At 48.0% G+C, this 19891-nt stretch overlaps 1 protein-coding gene across 1 annotated transcript in view; it reads left to right on the forward strand.

The window, feature by feature from the left end:
• The window catches only part of LOC114909086 (zinc finger protein 11-like), a 334553-nt gene that overhangs the window by 207741 nt on the left and 106921 nt on the right, over positions 1–19891 (forward strand). The window lies entirely within an intron of this gene.

The raw sequence follows: 19891 nt of genomic DNA on the forward strand, positions 1-19891 counted from the left end.
CTAATAAAGTTCACCTTTTATTTAAGGCACTTAAACGTGTATACTTTGCAGTACATTTATAATACACAGGCACCGTACGTAGCACCTTAAATGGAGCCTCTGCGCTCGCCTGCTTTGAAACCCGACCGTCTTGAAACTCGTACTCATCGGACCTGGCCACGCCTGCTGAGGCACCACGCACCCGGCGTGCTTGGATTTCTTAATAAAAGTTCACCTTTTATTTAAGGACTTAAACGTGTATACTTTGCAGTACATTTATAATACACAGCACCGTACGTAGCAACTTAAATGGAGCCTCTGCGCTCGCCTGCTTTGAAACCCGACCGCTTGAAACTCGTACTGATCGGACCTGGCCACGCCCTGCTGAGGCAACACGCACCCGGCGTGCTTGGATTTCTTAATAAAAGTTCACCTTTTATTTAAGGACTTAAACGTGTATACTTTGCAGTACATTTATAATACACAGCACCGTACGTAGCAACTTAAATGGAGCCTCTGCGCTCGCCTGCTTTGAAACCCGACCGCCTTGAAACTCGTACTGATCGGACCTGGCCAAGCCCTGCTGAGGCACCACGCACCCGGCGTGCTTGGATTTCTTAATAAAAGTTCACCTTTTATTTAAGGACTTAAACGTGTATACTTTGCAGTACATTTATAATACACAGCACCGTACGTAGCAACTTAAATGGAGCCTCTGCGCTCGCCTGCTTTGAAACCCGACCGCCTTGAAACTCGTACTGATCGGACCTGGCCACGCCCGCTGAGGCACCACGCACCCGGCGTGCTTGGATTTCTTAATAAAAGTTCACCTTTTATTTAAGGACTTAAACGTGTATACTTTGCAGTACATTTATAATACACAGCACCGTACGTAGCAACTTAAATGGAGCCTCTGCGCTCGCCTGCTTTGAAACCCGACCGCCTTGAAACTCGTACTGATCGGACCTGGCCACGCCCGCTGAGGCACCACGCACCCGGCGCGCTGTGATGGATTTCTTAATAAAGTTCACCTTTTATTTAAGGACTTAAACGTGTATACTTTGCAGTACATTTATAATACACAGCACCGTACGTAGCAACTTAAATGGAGCCTCTGCGCTCGCCTGCTTTGAAACCCGACCGCCTTGAAACTCGTACTGATCGGACCTGGCCACGCCCGCTGAGGCACCACGCACCCGGCGTGCTTGGATTTCTTAATAAAAGTTCACCTTTTATTTAAGGACTTAAACGTGTATACTTTGCAGTACATTTATAATACACAGCACCGTACGTAGCAACTTAAATGGAGCCTCTGCGCTCGCCTGCTTTGAAACCCGACCGCCTTGAAACTCGTACTGATCGGACCTGGCCACGCCCGCTGAGGCACCACGCACCCGGCGTGCTTGGATTTCTTAATAAAAGTTCACCTTTTATTTAAGGACTTAAACGTGTATACTTTGCAGTACATTTATAATACACAGCACCGTACGTAGCAACTTAAATGGAGCCTCTGCGCTCGCCTGCTTTGAAACCCGACCGCCTTGAAACTCGTACTGATCGGACCTGGCCACGCCCGCTGAGGCACCACGCACCCGGCGTGCTTGGATTTCTTAATAAAAGTTCACCTTTTATTTAAGGACTTAAACGTGTATACTTTGCAGTACATTTATAATACACAGCACCGTACGTAGCAACTTAAATGGAGCCTCTGCGCTCGCCTGCTTTGAAACCCGACCGCCTTGAAACTCGTACTGATCGGACCTGGCCACGCCTGCTGAGGCACCACGCACCCGGCGTGCTTGGATTTCTTAATAAAAGTTCACCTTTTATTTAAGGACTTAAACGTGTATACTTTGCAGTACATTTATAATACACAGCACCGTACGTAGCAACTTAAATGGAGCCTCTGCGCTCGCCTGCTTTGAAACCCGACCGCCTTGAAACTCGTACTGATCGGACCTGGCCAAGCCCTGCTGAGGCACCACGCACCCGGCGTGCTTGGATTTCTTAATAAAAGTTCACCTTTTATTTAAGGACTTAAACGTGTATACTTTGCAGTACATTTATAATACACAGCACCGTACGTAGCAACTTAAATGGAGCCTCTGCGCTCGCCTGCTTTGAAACCCGACCGTCTTGAAACTCGTACTGATCGGACCTGGCCACGCCTGCTGAGGCACCACGCACCCGGCGTGCTTGGATTTCTTAATAAAAGTTCACCTTTTATTTAAGGACTTAAACGTGTATACTTTGCAGTACATTTATAATACACAGCACCGTACGTAGCAACTTAAATGGAGCCTCTGCGCTCGCCTGCTTTGAAACCCGACCGCCTTGAAACTCGTACTGATCGGACCTGGCCACGCCTTGCTGAGGCACCACGCACCCGGCGTGCTTGGATTTCTTAATAAAAGTTCACCTTTTATTTAAGGACTTAAACGTGTATACTTTGCAGTACATTTATAATACACAGCACCGTACGTAGCAACTTAAATGGAGCCTCTGCGCTCGCCTGCTTTGAAACCCGACCGCCTTGAAACTCGTACTGATCGGACCTGGCCACGCCCGCTGAGGCACCACGCACCCGGCGTGCTTGGATTTCTTAATAAAAGTTCACCTTTTATTTAAGGACTTAAACGTGTATACTTTGCAGTACATTTATAATACACAGCACCGTACGTAGCAACTTAAATGGAGCCTCTGCGCTCGCCTGCTTTGAAACCCGACCGCCTTGAAACTCGTACTGATCGGACCTGGCCACGCCCGCTGAGGCACCACGCACCCGGCGTGCTTGGATTTCTTAATAAAAGTTCACCTTTTATTTAAGGACTTAAACGTGTATACTTTGCAGTACATTTATAATACACAGCACCGTACGTAGCAACTTAAATGGAGCCTCTGCGCTCGCCTGCTTTGAAACCCGACCGCCTTGAAACTCGTACTGATCGGACCTGGCCAAGCCCGCTGAGGCACCACGCACCCGGCGTGCTTGGATTTCTTAATAAAAGTTCACCTTTTATTTAAGGACTTAAACGTGTATACTTTGCAGTACATTTATAATACACAGCACCGTACGTAGCAACTTAAATGGAGCCTCTGCGCTCGCCTGCTTTGAAACCCGACCGCCTTGAAACTCGTACTGATCGGACCTGGCCACGCCCCTGAGGCACCACGCACCCGGCGTGCTTGGATTTCTTAATAAAGTTCACCTTTTATTTAAGGACTTAAACGTGTATACTTTGCAGTACATTTATAATACACAGCACCGTACGTAGCAACTTAAATGGAGCCTCTGCGCTCGCCTGCTTTGAAACCCGACCGCCTTGAAACTCGTACTGATCGGACCTGGCCAAGCCCGCTGAGGCACCACGCACCCGGCGTGCTTGGATTTCTTAATAAAAGTTCACCTTTTATTTAAGGACTTAAACGTGTATACTTTGCAGTACATTTATAATACACAGCACCGTACGTAGCAACTTAAATGGAGCCTCTGCGCTCGCCTGCTTTGAAACCCGACCGTCTTGAAACTCGTACTGATCGGACCTGGCCACGCTTGCTGAGGCACCACGCACCCGGCGTGCTTGGATTTCTTAATAAAAGTTCACCTTTTATTTAAGGACTTAAACGTGTATACTTTGCAGTACATTTATAATACACAGCACCGTACGTAGCAACTTAAATGGAGCCTCTGCGCTCGCCTGCTTTGAAACCCGACCGCCTTGAAACTCGTACTGATCGGACCTGGCCACGCCCCCTGAGGCACCACGCACCCGGCGCGCTGTGAATGGATTTCTTAATGAAAGTTCACCTTTTATTTAAGGACTTAAACGTGTATACTTTGCAGTACATTTATAATACACAGCACCGTACGTAGCAACTTAAATGGAGCCTCTGCGCTCGCCTGCTTTGAAACCCGACCGCCTTGAAACTCGTACTCATCGGACCTGGCCAAGCCCGCTGAGGCACCACGCACCCGGCGTGCTTGGATTTCTTAATAAAAGTTCACCTTTTATTTAAGGACTTAAACGTGTATACTTTGCAGTACATTTATAATACACAGCACCGTACGTAGCAACTTAAATGGAGCCTCTGCGCTCGCCTGCTTTGAAACCCGACCGCCTTGAAACTCGTACTGATCGGACCTGGCCACGCCCCTGAGGCAACACGCACCCGGCGCGCTGTGAATGGATTTCTTAATAAAAGTTCACCTTTTATTTAAGGACTTAAACGTGTATACTTTGCAGTACATTTATAATACACAGCACCGTACGTAGCAACTTAAATGGAGCCTCTGCGCTCGCCTGCTTTGAAACCCGACCGCCTTGAAACTCGTACTGATCGGACCTGGCCAAGCCCCCTGAGGCAACACGCACCCGGCGCGCTGTGAATGGATTTCTTAATGAAAGTTCACCTTTTATTTATGCACTTAAACGTGTATACTTTGCAGTACATTTATAATACACAGCACCGTACGTAGCAACTTAAATGGAGCCTCTGCGCTCGCCTGCTTTGAAACCCGACCGCCTTGAAACTCGTACTGATCGGACCTGGCCACGCCCGCTGAGGCACCACGCACCCGGCGTGCTTGGATTTCTTAATAAAAGTTCACCTTTTATTTAAGGACTTAAACGTGTATACTTTGCAGTACATTTATAATACACAGCACCGTACGTAGCAACTTAAATGGAGCCTCTGCGCTCGCCTGCTTTGAAACCCGACCGCCTTGAAACTCGTACTGATCGGACCTGGCCACGCCCCTGAGGCAACACGCACCCGGCGCGCTGTGAATGGATTTCTTAATGAAAGTTCACCTTTTATTTAAGGACTTAAACGTGTATACTTTGCAGTACATTTATAATACACAGCACCGTACGTAGCAACTTAAATGGAGCCTCTGCGCTCGCCTGCTTTGAAACCCGACCGCCTTGAAACTCGTACTGATCGGACCTGGCCAAGCCCGCTGAGGCACCACGCACCCGGCGTGCTTGGATTTCTTAATAAAAGTTCACCTTTTATTTAAGGACTTAAACGTGTATACTTTGCAGTACATTTATAATACACAGCACCGTACGTAGCAACTTAAATGGAGCCTCTGCGCTCGCCTGCTTTGAAACCCGACCGCCTTGAAACTCGTACTGATCGGACCTGGCCAAGCCCGCTGAGGCACCACGCACCCGGCGTGCTTGGATTTCTTAATAAAAGTTCACCTTTTATTTAAGGACTTAAACGTGTATACTTTGCAGTACATTTATAATACACAGCACCGTACGTAGCAACTTAAATGGAGCCTCTGCGCTCGCCTGCTTTGAAACCCGACCGCCTTGAAACTCGTACTGATCGGACCTGGCCAAGCCCGCTGAGGCACCACGCACCCGGCGTGCTTGGATTTCTTAATAAAAGTTCACCTTTTATTTAAGGACTTAAACGTGTATACTTTGCAGTACATTTATAATACACAGCACCGTACGTAGCAACTTAAATGGAGCCTCTGCGCTCGCCTGCTTTGAAACCCGACCGCCTTGAAACTCGTACTGATCGGACCTGGCCACGCCCCCTGAGGCAACACGCACCCGGCGCGCTGTGAATGGATTTCTTAATGAAAGTTCACCTTTTATTTAAGGACTTAAACGTGTATACTTTGCAGTACATTTATAATACACAGCACCGTACGTAGCAACTTAAATGGAGCCTCTGCGCTCGCCTGCTTTGAAACCCGACCGCCTTGAAACTCGTACTCATCGGACCTGGCCAAGCCCGCTGAGGCACCACGCACCCGGCGTGCTTGGATTTCTTAATAAAAGTTCACCTTTTATTTAAGGACTTAAACGTGTATACTTTGCAGTACATTTATAATACACAGCACCGTACGTAGCAACTTAAATGGAGCCTCTGCGCTCGCCTGCTTTGAAACCCGACCGCCTTGAAACTCGTACTGATCGGACCTGGCCACGCCCCCTGAGGCACCACGCACCCGGCGTGCTTGGATTTCTTAATAAAAGTTCACCTTTTATTTAAGGACTTAAACGTGTATACTTTGCAGTACATTTATAATACACAGCACCGTACGTAGCAACTTAAATGGAGCCTCTGCGCTCGCCTGCTTTGAAACCCGACCGCCTTGAAACTCGTACTGATCGGACCTGGCCACGCCCCCTGAGGCAACACGCACCCGGCGCGCTGTGAATGGATTTCTTAATGAAAGTTCACCTTTTATTTAATGACTTAAACGTGTATACTTTGCAGTACATTTATAATACACAGCACCGTACGTAGCAACTTAAATGGAGCCTCTGCGCTCGCCTGCTTTGAAACCCGACCGCCTTGAAACTCGTACTGATCGGACCTGGCCACGCCCGCTGAGGCACCACGCACCCGGCGTGCTTGGATTTCTTAATAAAAGTTCACCTTTTATTTAAGGACTTAAACGTGTATACTTTGCAGTACATTTATAATACACAGCACCGTACGTAGCAACTTAAATGGAGCCTCTGCGCTCGCCTGCTTTGAAACCCGACCGCCTTGAAACTCGTACTGATCGGACCTGGCCACGCCCGCTGAGGCACCACGCACCCGGCGCGCTGTGAATGGATTTCTTAATAAAAGTTCACCTTTTATTTAAGGACTTAAACGTGTATACTTTGCAGTACATTTATAATACACAGCACCGTACGTAGCAACTTAAATGGAGCCTCTGCGCTCGCCTGCTTTGAAACCCGACCGCCTTGAAACTCGTACTGATCGGACCTGGCCAAGCCCGCTGAGGCACCACGCACCCGGCGTGCTTGGATTTCTTAATAAAGTTCACCTTTTATTTAAGGACTTAAACGTGTATACTTTGCAGTACATTTATAATACACAGCACCGTACGTAGCAACTTAAATGGAGCCTCTGCGCTCGCCTGCTTTGAAACCCGACCGCCTTGAAACTCGTACTCATCGGACCTGGCCAAGCCCGCTGAGGCACCACGCACCCGGCGTGCTTGGATTTCTTAATAAAAGTTCACCTTTTATTTAAGGACTTAAACGTGTATACTTTGCAGTACATTTATAATACACAGCACCGTACGTAGCAACTTAAATGGAGCCTCTGCGCTCGCCTGCTTTGAAACCCGACCGCCTTGAAACTCGTACTCATCGGACCTGGCCACGCCCCCTGAGGCAACACGCACCCGGCGCGCTGTGAATGGATTTCTTAATAAAAGTTCACCTTTTATTTAAGGACTTAAACGTGTATACTTTGCAGTACATTTATAATACACAGCACCGTACGTAGCAACTTAAATGGAGCCTCTGCGCTCGCCTGCTTTGAAACCCGACCGCCTTGAAACTCGTACTCATCGGACCTGGCCAAGCCCGCTGAGGCACCACGCACCCGGCGTGCTTGGATTTCTTAATAAAAGTTCACCTTTTATTTAAGGACTTAAACGTGTATACTTTGCAGTACATTTATAATACACAGCACCGTACGTAGCAACTTAAATGGAGCCTCTGCGCTCGCCTGCTTTGAAACCCGACCGCCTTGAAACTCGTACTCATCGGACCTGGCCACGCCCGCTGAGGCACCACGCACCCGGCGCTGTGATGGATTTCTTAATAAAAGTTCACCTTTTATTTAAGGACTTAAACGTGTATACTTTGCAGTACATTTATAATACACAGCACCGTACGTAGCAACTTAAATGGAGCCTCTGCGCTCGCCTGCTTTGAAACCCGACCGCCTTGAAACTCGTACTGATCGGACCTGGCCACGCCCTGCTGAGGCACCACGCACCCGGCGTGCTTGGATTTCTTAATAAAAGTTCACCTTTTATTTAAGGACTTAAACGTGTATACTTTGCAGTACATTTATAATACACAGCACCGTACGTAGCAACTTAAATGGAGCCTCTGCGCTCGCCTGCTTTGAAACCCGACCGCCTTGAAACTCGTACTGATCGGACCTGGCCACGCCCCCTGAGGCAACACGCACCCGGCGCTGCTGATGGATTTCTTAATTAAAGTTCACCTTTTATTTAAGGACTTAAACGTGTATACTTTGCAGTACATTTATAATACACAGCACCGTACGTAGCAACTTAAATGGAGCCTCTGCGCTCGCCTGCTTTGAAACCCGACCGCCTTGAAACTCGTACTCATCGGACCTGGCCAAGCCCGCTGAGGCACCACGCACCCGGCGTGCTTGGATTTCTTAATAAAAGTTCACCTTTTATTTAAGGACTTAAACGTGTATACTTTGCAGTACATTTATAATACACAGCACCGTACGTAGCAACTTAAATGGAGCCTCTGCGCTCGCCTGCTTTGAAACCCGACCGCCTTGAAACTCGTACTGATCGGACCTGGCCACGCCCCCTGAGGCAACACGCACCCGGCGCGCTGTGAATGGATTTCTTAATAAAAGTTCACCTTTTATTTAAGGACTTAAACGTGTATACTTTGCAGTACATTTATAATACACAGCACCGTACGTAGCAACTTAAATGGAGCCTCTGCGCTCGCCTGCTTTGAAACCCGACCGCCTTGAAACTCGTACTGATCGGACCTGGCCAAGCCCCCTGAGGCACCACGCACCCGGCGCGCTGTGAATGGATTTCTTAATGAAAGTTCACCTTTTATTTAAGGACTTAAACGTGTATACTTTGCAGTACATTTATAATACACAGCACCGTACGTAGCAACTTAAATGGAGCCTCTGCGCTCGCCTGCTTTGAAACCCGACCGCCTTGAAACTCGTACTGATCGGACCTGGCCAAGCCCCCTGAGGCAACACGCACCCGGCGCGCTGTGAATGGATTTCTTAATGAAAGTTCACCTTTTATTTAAGGACTTAAACGTGTATACTTTGCAGTACATTTATAATACACAGCACCGTACGTAGCAACTTAAATGGAGCCTCTGCGCTCGCCTGCTTTGAAACCCGACCGCCTTGAAACTCGTACTCATCGGACCTGGCCAAGCCCGCTGAGGCACCACGCACCCGGCGTGCTTGGATTTCTTAATAAAAGTTCACCTTTTATTTAAGGACTTAAACGTGTATACTTTGCAGTACATTTATAATACACAGCACCGTACGTAGCAACTTAAATGGAGCCTCTGCGCTCGCCTGCTTTGAAACCCGACCGCCTTGAAACTCGTACTGATCGGACCTGGCCACGCCCTGCTGAGGCACCACGCACCCGGCGTGCTTGGATTTCTTAATAAAAGTTCACCTTTTATTTAAGGACTTAAACGTGTATACTTTGCAGTACATTTATAATACACAGCACCGTACGTAGCAACTTAAATGGAGCCTCTGCGCTCGCCTGCTTTGAAACCCGACCGTCTTGAAACTCGTACTGATCGGACCTGGCCACGCCCCCTGAGGCAACACGCACCCGGCGCGCTGTGAATGGATTTCTTAATGAAAGTTCACCTTTTATTTAAGGACTTAAACGTGTATACTTTGCAGTACATTTATAATACACAGCACCGTACGTAGCAACTTAAATGGAGCCTCTGCGCTCGCCTGCTTTGAAACCCGACCGCCTTGAAACTCGTACTCATCGGACCTGGCCAAGCCCGCTGAGGCACCACGCACCCGGCGTGCTTGGATTTCTTAATAAAAGTTCACCTTTTATTTAAGGACTTAAACGTGTATACTTTGCAGTACATTTATAATACACAGCACCGTACGTAGCAACTTAAATGGAGCCTCTGCGCTCGCCTGCTTTGAAACCCGACCGCCTTGAAACTCGTACTGATCGGACCTGGCCACGCCCCCTGAGGCAACACGCACCCGGCGCGCTGTGAATGGATTTCTTAATAAAAGTTCACCTTTTATTTAAGGACTTAAACGTGTATACTTTGCAGTACATTTATAATACACAGCACCGTACGTAGCAACTTAAATGGAGCCTCTGCGCTCGCCTGCTTTGAAACCCGACCGCCTTGAAACTCGTACTGATCGGACCTGGCCAAGCCCCCTGAGGCAACACGCACCCGGCGCGCTGTGAATGGATTTCTTAATGAAAGTTCACCTTTTATTTATGCACTTAAACGTGTATACTTTGCAGTACATTTATAATACACAGCACCGTACGTAGCAACTTAAATGGAGCCTCTGCGCTCGCCTGCTTTGAAACCCGACCGCCTTGAAACTCGTACTGATCGGACCTGGCCACGCCCGCTGAGGCACCACGCACCCGGCGTGCTTGGATTTCTTAATAAAAGTTCACCTTTTATTTAAGGACTTAAACGTGTATACTTTGCAGTACATTTATAATACACAGCACCGTACGTAGCAACTTAAATGGAGCCTCTGCGCTCGCCTGCTTTGAAACCCGACCGCCTTGAAACTCGTACTGATCGGACCTGGCCACGCCCCCTGAGGCAACACGCACCCAGCGCGCTGTGAATGGATTTCTTAATGAAAGTTCACCTTTTATTTAAGGACTTAAACGTGTATACTTTGCAGTACATTTATAATACACAGCACCGTACGTAGCAACTTAAATGGAGCCTCTGCGCTCGCCTGCTTTGAAACCCGACCGCCTTGAAACTCGTACTGATCGGACCTGGCCAAGCCCGCTGAGGCACCACGCACCCGGCGTGCTTGGATTTCTTAATAAAAGTTCACCTTTTATTTAAGGACTTAAACGTGTATACTTTGCAGTACATTTATAATACACAGCACCGTACGTAGCAACTTAAATGGAGCCTCTGCGCTCGCCTGCTTTGAAACCCGACCGCCTTGAAACTCGTACTGATCGGACCTGGCCAAGCCCGCTGAGGCACCACGCACCCGGCGTGCTTGGATTTCTTAATAAAAGTTCACCTTTTATTTAAGGACTTAAACGTGTATACTTTGCAGTACATTTATAATACACAGCACCGTACGTAGCAACTTAAATGGAGCCTCTGCGCTCGCCTGCTTTGAAACCCGACCGCCTTGAAACTCGTACTCATCGGACCTGGCCACGCCCCCTGAGGCAACACGCACCCGGCGTGCTTGGATTTCTTAATAAAAGTTCACCTTTTATTTAAGGACTTAAACGTGTATACTTTGCAGTACATTTATAATACACAGCACCGTACGTAGCAACTTAAATGGAGCCTCTGCGCTCGCCTGCTTTGAAACCCGACCGCCTTGAAACTCGTACTGATCCGACCTGGCCAAGCCCGCTGAGGCACCACGCACCCGGCGTGCTTGGATTTCTTAATAAAAGTTCACCTTTTATTTAAGGACTTAAACGTGTATACTTTGCAGTACATTTATAATACACAGCACCGTACGTAGCAACTTAAATGGAGCCTCTGCGCTCGCCTGCTTTGAAACCCGACCGCCTTGAAACTCGTACTGATCGGACCTGGCCACGCCCCCTGAGGCACCACGCACCCGGCGCGCTGTGAATGGATTTCTTAATAAAAGTTCACCTTTTATTTAAGGACTTAAACGTGTATACTTTGCAGTACATTTATAATACACAGCACCGTACGTAGCAACTTAAATGGAGCCTCTGCGCTCGCCTGCTTTGAAACCCGACCGCCTTGAAACTCGTACTGATCGGACCTGGCCAAGCCCGCTGAGGCACCACGCACCCGGCGTGCTTGGATTTCTTAATAAAAGTTCACCTTTTATTTAAGGACTTAAACGTGTATACTTTGCAGTACATTTATAATACACAGCACCGTACGTAGCAACTTAAATGGAGCCTCTGCGCTCGCCTGCTTTGAAACCCGACCGCCTTGAAACTCGTACTCATCGGACCTGGCCAAGCCCGCTGAGGCACCACGCACCCGGCGTGCTTGGATTTCTTAATAAAAGTTCACCTTTTATTTAAGGACTTAAACGTGTATACTTTGCAGTACATTTATAATACACAGCACCGTACGTAGCAACTTAAATGGAGCCTCTGCGCTCGCCTGCTTTGAAACCCGACCGCCTTGAAACTCGTACTGATCGGACCTGGCCACGCCCCTGAGGCACCACGCACCCGGCGTGCTTGGATTTCTTAATAAAAGTTCACCTTTTATTTAAGGACTTAAACGTGTATACTTTGCAGTACATTTATAATACACAGCACCGTACGTAGCAACTTAAATGGAGCCTCTGCGCTCGCCTGCTTTGAAACCCGACCGCCTTGAAACTCGTACTGATCGGACCTGGCCAAGCCCGCTGAGGCACCACGCACCCGGCGCGCTGTGAATGGATTTCTTAATGAAAGTTCACCTTTTATTTAAGGACTTAAACGTGTATACTTTGCAGTACATTTATAATACACAGCACCGTACGTAGCAACTTAAATGGAGCCTCTGCGCTCGCCTGCTTTGAAACCCGACCGCCTTGAAACTCGTACTCATCGGACCTGGCCAAGCCCGCTGAGGCACCACGCACCCGGCGTGCTTGGATTTCTTAATAAAAGTTCACCTTTTATTTAAGGACTTAAACGTGTATACTTTGCAGTACATTTATAATACACAGCACCGTACGTAGCAACTTAAATGGAGCCTCTGCGCTCGCCTGCTTTGAAACCCGACCGCCTTGAAACTCGTACTGATCGGACCTGGCCACGCCCCCTGAGGCAACACGCACCCGGCGCGCTGTGAATGGATTTCTTAATAAAAGTTCACCTTTTATTTAAGGACTTAAACGTGTATACTTTGCAGTACATTTATAATACACAGCACCGTACGTAGCAACTTAAATGGAGCCTCTGCGCTCGCCTGCTTTGAAACCCGACCGCCTTGAAACTCGTACTCATCGGACCTGGCCAAGCCCGCTGAGGCACCACGCACCCGGCGTGATTGGATTTCTTAATAAAAGTTCACCTTTTATTTAAGCACTTAAACGTGTATACTTTGCAGTACATTTATAATACACAGCACCGTACGTAGCAACTTAAATGGAGCCTCTGCGCTCGCCTGCTTTGAAACCCGACCGCCTTGAAACTCGTACTCATCGGACCTGGCCAAGCCCGCTGAGGCACCACGCACCCGGCGTGCTTGGATTTCTTAATAAAAGTTCACCTTTTATTTAAGGACTTAAACGTGTATACTTTGCAGTACATTTATAATACACAGCACCGTACGTAGCAACTTAAATGGAGCCTCTGCGCTCGCCTGCTTTGAAACCCGACCGCCTTGAAACTCGTACTGATCGGACCTGGCCACGCCCCCTGAGGCAACACGCACCCGGCGCGCTGTGAATGGATTTCTTAATGAAAGTTCACCTTTTATTTAAGGACTTAAACGTGTATACTTTGCAGTACATTTATAATACACAGCACCGTACGTAGCAACTTAAATGGAGCCTCTGCGCTCGCCTGCTTTGAAACCCGACCGCCTTGAAACTCGTACTCATCGGACCTGGCCAAGCCCGCTGAGGCACCACGCACCCGGCGTGCTTGGATTTCTTAATAAAAGTTCACCTTTTATTTAAGGACTTAAACGTGTATACTTTGCAGTACATTTATAATACACAGCACCGTACGTAGCAACTTAAATGGAGCCTCTGCGCTCGCCTGCTTTGAAACCCGACCGCCTTGAAACTCGTACTGATCGGACCTGGCCACGCCCCCTGAGGCAACACGCACCCGGCGCGCTGTGAATGGATTTCTTAATAAAAGTTCACCTTTTATTTAAGGACTTAAACGTGTATACTTTGCAGTACATTTATAATACACAGCACCGTACGTAGCAACTTAAATGGAGCCTCTGCGCTCGCCTGCTTTGAAACCCGACCGCCTTGAAACTCGTACTGATCGGACCTGGCCAAGCCCGCTGAGGCACCACGCACCCGGCGTGCTTGGATTTCTTAATAAAAGTTCACCTTTTATTTAAGGCACTTAAACGTGTATACTTTGCAGTACATTTATAATACACAGCACCGTACGTAGCAACTTAAATGGAGCCTCTGCGCTCGCCTGCTTTGAAACCCGACCGCCTTGAAACTCGTACTGATCGGACCTGGCCAAGCCCCCTGAGGCAACACGCACCCGGCGCGCTGTGAATGGATTTCTTAATGAAAGTTCACCTTTTATTTAAGCACTTAAACGTGTATACTTTGCAGTACATTTATAATACACAGCACCGTACGTAGCAACTTAAATGGAGCCTCTGCGCTCGCCTGCTTTGAAACCCGACCGCCTTGAAACTCGTACTCATCGGACCTGGCCAAGCCCGCTGAGGCACCACGCACCCGGCGTGCTTGGATTTCTTAATAAAAGTTCACCTTTTATTTAAGGACTTAAACGTGTATACTTTGCAGTACATTTATAATACACAGCACCGTACGTAGCAACTTAAATGGAGCCTCTGCGCTCGCCTGCTTTGAAACCCGACCGTCTTGAAACTCGTACTGATCGGACCTGGCCACGCTTGCTGAGGCACCACGCACCCGGCGTGCTTGGATTTCTTAATAAAAGTTCACCTTTTATTTAAGGACTTAAACGTGTATACTTTGCAGTACATTTATAATACACAGCACCGTACGTAGCAACTTAAATGGAGCCTCTGCGCTCGCCTGCTTTGAAACCCGACCGTCTTGAAACTCGTACTGATCGGACCTGGCCACGCCCCCTGAGGCAACACGCACCCGGCGCGCTGTGAATGGATTTCTTAATGAAAGTTCACCTTTTATTTAAGAACTTAAACGTGTATACTTTGCAGTACATTTATAATACACAGCACCGTACGTAGCAACTTAAATGGAGCCTCTGCGCTCGCCTGCTTTGAAACCCGACCGTCTTGAAACTCGTACTGATCGGACCTGGCCAAGCCCGCTGAGGCACCACGCACCCGGCGTGCTTGGATTTCTTAATAAAAGTTCACCTTTTATTTAAGGACTTAAACGTGTATACTTTGCAGTACATTTATAATACACAGCACCGTACGTAGCAACTTAAATGGAGCCTCTGCGCTCGCCTGCTTTGAAACCCGACCGTCTTGAAACTCGTACTGATCGGACCTGGCCACGCTTGCTGAGGCACCACGCACCCGGCGTGCTTGGATTTCTTAATAAAAGTTCACCTTTTATTTAAGGACTTAAACGTGTATACTTTGCAGTACATTTATAATACACAGCACCGTACGTAGCAACTTAAATGGAGCCTCTGCGCTCGCCTGCTTTGAAACCCGACCGTCTTGAAACTCGTACTGATCGGACCTGGCCACGCCCCCTGAGGCAACACGCACCCGGCGCGCTGTGAATGGATTTCTTAATGAAAGTTCACCTTTTATTTAAGCACTTAAACGTGTATACTTTGCAGTACATTTATAATACACAGCACCGTACGTAGCAACTTAAATGGAGCCTCTGCGCTCGCCTGCTTTGAAACCCGACCGCCTTGAAACTCGTACTCATCGGACCTGGCCAAGCCCGCTGAGGCACCACGCACCCGGCGTGCTTGGATTTCTTAATAAAAGTTCACCTTTTATTTAAGGACTTAAACGTGTATACTTTGCAGTACATTTATAATACACAGCACCGTACATAGCAACTTAAATGGAGCCTCTGCGCTCGCCTGCTTTGAAACCCGACCGCCTTGAAACTCGTACTGATCGGACCTGGCCACGCCCCCTGAGGCAACACGCACCCGGCGCGCTGTGAATGGATTTCTTAATAAAAGTTCACCTTTTATTTAAGGACTTAAACGTGTATACTTTGCAGTACATTTATAATACACAGCACCGTACGTAGCAACTTAAATGGAGCCTCTGCGCTCGCCTGCTTTGAAACCCGACCGCCTTGAAACTCGTACTGATCGGACCTGGCCAAGCCCCCTGAGGCAATACGCACCCGGCGCGCTGTGAATGGATTTCTTAATGAAAGTTCACCTTTTATTTATGCACTTAAACGTGTATACTTTGCAGTACATTTATAATACACAGCACCGTACGTAGCAACTTAAATGGAGCCTCTGCGCTCGCCTGCTTTGAAACCCGACCGCCTTGAAACTCGTACTGATCGGACCTGGCCACGCCCGCTGAGGCACCACGCACCCGGCGTGCTTGGATTTCTTAATAAAAGTTCACCTTTTATTTAAGGACTTAAACGTGTATACTTTGCAGTACATTTATAATACACAGCACGGTACGTAGCAACTTAAATGGAGCCTCTGCGCTCGCCTGCTTTGAAACCCGACCACCTTGAAACTCGTACTGATCGGACCTGGCCACGCCCCCTGAGGCACCACGCACCCGGCGCGCTGTGAATGGATTTCTTAATAAAAGTTCACCTTTTATTTAAGGACTTAAACGTGTATACTTTGCAGTACATTTATAATACACAGCACCGTACGTAGCAACTTAAATGGAGCCTCTGCGCTCGCCTGCTTTGAAACCCGACCACCTTGAAACTCGTACTGATCGGACCTGGCCAAGCCCGCTGAGGCACCACGCACCCAGCGTGCTTGGATTTCTTAATGAAAGTTCACCTTTTATTTAAGGACTTAAACGTGTATACTTTGCAGTACATTTATAATACACAGCACCGTACGTAGCAACTTAAATGGAGCCTCTGCGCTCGCCTGCTTTGAAACCCGACCGCCTTGAAACTCGTACTCATCGGACCTGGTCAAGCCCGCTGAGGCACCACGCACCCGGCGTGCTTGGATTTCTTAATAAAAGTTCACCTTTTATTTAAGGACTTAAACGTGTATACTTTGCAGTACATTTATAATACACAGCACCGTACGTAGCAACTTAAATGGAGCCTCTGCGCTCGCCTGCTTTGAACCCCGACCGCCTTGAAACTCGTACTCATCGGACCTGGCCACGCCCCCTGAGGCAACACGCACCCGGCGCGCTGTGAATGGATTTCTTAAGAAAAGTTCACCTTTTATTTAAGGACTTAAACGTGTATACTTTGCAGTACATTTATAATACACAGCACCGTACGTAGCAACTTAAATGGAGCCTCTGCGCTCGCCTGCTTTGAAACCCGACCGCCTTGAAACTCGTACTCATCGGACCTGGCCAAGCCCGCTGAGGCACCACGCACCCGGCGTGCTTGGATTTCTTAATAAAAGTTCACCTTTTATTTAAGCACTTAAACGTGTATACTTTGCAGTACATTTATAATACACAGCACCGTACGTAGCAACTTAAATGGAGCCTCTGCGCTCGCCTGCTTTGAAACCCGACCGCCTTGAAACTCGTACTCATCGGACCTGGCCACGCCCCCTGAGGCAACACGCACCCGGCGCGCTGTGAATGGATTTCTTAAGAAAAGTTCACCTTTTATTTAAGGACTTAAACGTGTATACTTTGCAGTACATTTATAATACACAGCACCGTACGTAGCAACTTAAATGGAGCCTCTGCGCTCGCCTGCTTTGAAACCCGACCGCCTTGAAACTCGTACTCATCGGACCTGGCCAAGCCCGCTGAGGCACCACGCACCCGGCGTGCTTGGATTTCTTAATAAAAGTTCACCTTTTATTTAAGGACTTAAACGTGTATACTTTGCAGTACATTTATAATACACAGCACCGTACGTAGCAACTTAAATGGAGCCTCTGCGCTCGCCTGCTTTGAAACCCGACCGCCTTGAAACTCGTACTGATCGGACCTGGCCACGCCCCTGAGGCAACACGCACCAGGCGCGCTGTGAATGGATTTCTTAATGAAAGTTCACCTTTTATTTAAGGACTTAAACGTGTATACTTCGCAGTACATTTATAATACACAGCACCGTACGTAGCAACTTAAATGGAGCCTCTGCGCTCGCCTGCTTTGAAACCCGACCGCCTTGAAACTCGTACTCATCGGACCTGGCCAAGCCCGCTGAGGCACCACGCACCCGGCGTGCTTGGATTTCTTAATAAAAGTTCACCTTTTATTTAAGCACTTAAACGTGTATACTTTGCAGTACATTTATAATACACAGCACCGTACGTAGCAACTTAAATGGAGCCTCTGCGCTCGCCTGCTTTGAAACCCGACCGCCTTGAAACTCGTACTCATCGGACCTGGCCAAGCCCGCTGAGGCACCACGCACCCGGCGCGCTGTGAATGGATTTCTGAATGAAAGTTCACCTTTTATTTATGCACTTAAACGTGTATACTTTGCAGTACATTTATAATACACAGCACGGTACGTAACAACTTAAATGGAGCCTCTGCGCTCGCCTGCTTTGAAACCCGACCGCCTTGAAACTCGTACTGATCGGACCTGGCCACGCCCGCTGAGGCACCACGCACCCGGCGGATTGGATTTCTTAATAAAAGTTCACCTTTTATTTAAGGACTTAAACGTGTATACTTTGCAGTACATTTATAATACACAGCACCGTACGTAGAAACTTAAATGGAGCCTCTGCGCTCGCCTGCTTTGAAACCCGACCGCCTTGAAACTCGTACTGATCGGACCTGGCCACGCCCCCTGAGGCAACACGCACCCGGCGCGCTGTGAATGGATTTCTTAATAAAAGTTCACCTTTTATTTAAGGACTTAAACGTGTATACTTTGCAGTACATTTATAATACACAGCACCGTACGTAGAAACTTAAATGGAGCCTCTGCGCTCGCCTGCTTTGAAACCCGACTGCCTTGAAACTCGTACTGATCGGACCTGGCCAAGCCCGCTGAGGCACCACGCACCCGGCGGATTGGATTTCTTAATAAAAGTTCACCTTTTATTTAAGGGCTTAAACGTGTATACTTTGCAGTACATTTATAATACACAGCACCGTACGTAGCAACTTAAATGGAGCCTCTGCGCTCGCCTGCTTTGAAACCCGACCGTCTTGAAACTCGTACTGATCGGAGCTGGCCACGCTTGCTGAGGCACCACGCACCCGGCGTGCTTGGATTTCTTAATAAAAGTTCACCTTTTATTTAAGCACTTAAACGTGTATACTTTGCAGTACATTTATAATACACAGCACCGTACGTAGCAACTTAAATGGAGCCTCTGCGCTCGCCTGCTTTGAAACCCGACCGCCTTGAAACTCGTACTGATCGGAGCTGGCCAAGCCCGCTGAGGCACCACGCACCCGGCGTGCTTGGATTTCTTAATAAAAGTTCACCTTTTATTTAAGCACTTAAACGTGTATACTTTGCAGTACATTTATAATACACAGCACCGTACGTAGCAACTTAAATGGAGCCTCTGCGCTCGCCTGCTTTGAAACCCGACCGCCTTGAAACTCGTACTGATCGGACCTGGCCAAGCCCGCTGAAGCACCACGCACCCGGCGTGCTTGGATTTCTTAATAAAAGTTCACCTTTTATTTAAGGACTTAAACGTGTATACTTTGCAGTACATTTATAATACACAGCACCGTACGTAGCAACTTAAATGGAGCCTCTGCGCTCGCCTGCTTTGAAACCCGACCGCCTTGAAACTCGTACTCATCGGACCTGGCCAAGCCCCCTGAGGCACCACGCACCTGGCGTGCTTGGATTTCTTAAGAAAAGTTCACCTTTTATTTAAGGACTTAAACGTGTATACTTTGCAGTACATTTATAATACACAGCACCGTACGTAGCAACTTAAATGGAGCCTCTGCGCTCGCCTGCTTTGAAACCCGACCGCCTTGAAACTCGTACTCATTGGACCTGGCCAAGCCCGCTGAGGCACCACGCACCCGGCGTGCTTGGATTTCTTAATAAAAGTTCACCTTTTATTTAAGCACTTAAACGTGTATACTTTGCAGTACATTTATAATACACAGCACCGTACGTAGCAACTTAAATGGAGCCTCTGCGCTCGCCTGCTTTGAAACCCGACCGCCTTGAAACTCGTACTGATCGGACCACAGCGCGCCGGGTGCGTGCCTGGAGAAATTAATCGGATTTAACCTTCCTCCTCATGGTGCAATGGCTGAAATATGATGATATGGTAAAGTTATGAAATCCTGCTTCGGTTCTTTTACAGTACAAGGAAAGTTGCAGTATAGAGAGAAATGCAATTTTGCCAAGCATTTTCTAT

This window comes from Scleropages formosus, chromosome 1, assembly GCF_900964775.1.
Source record: "Scleropages formosus chromosome 1, fSclFor1.1, whole genome shotgun sequence".
Lineage (NCBI taxonomy): Eukaryota > Metazoa > Chordata > Actinopteri > Osteoglossiformes > Osteoglossidae > Scleropages > Scleropages formosus.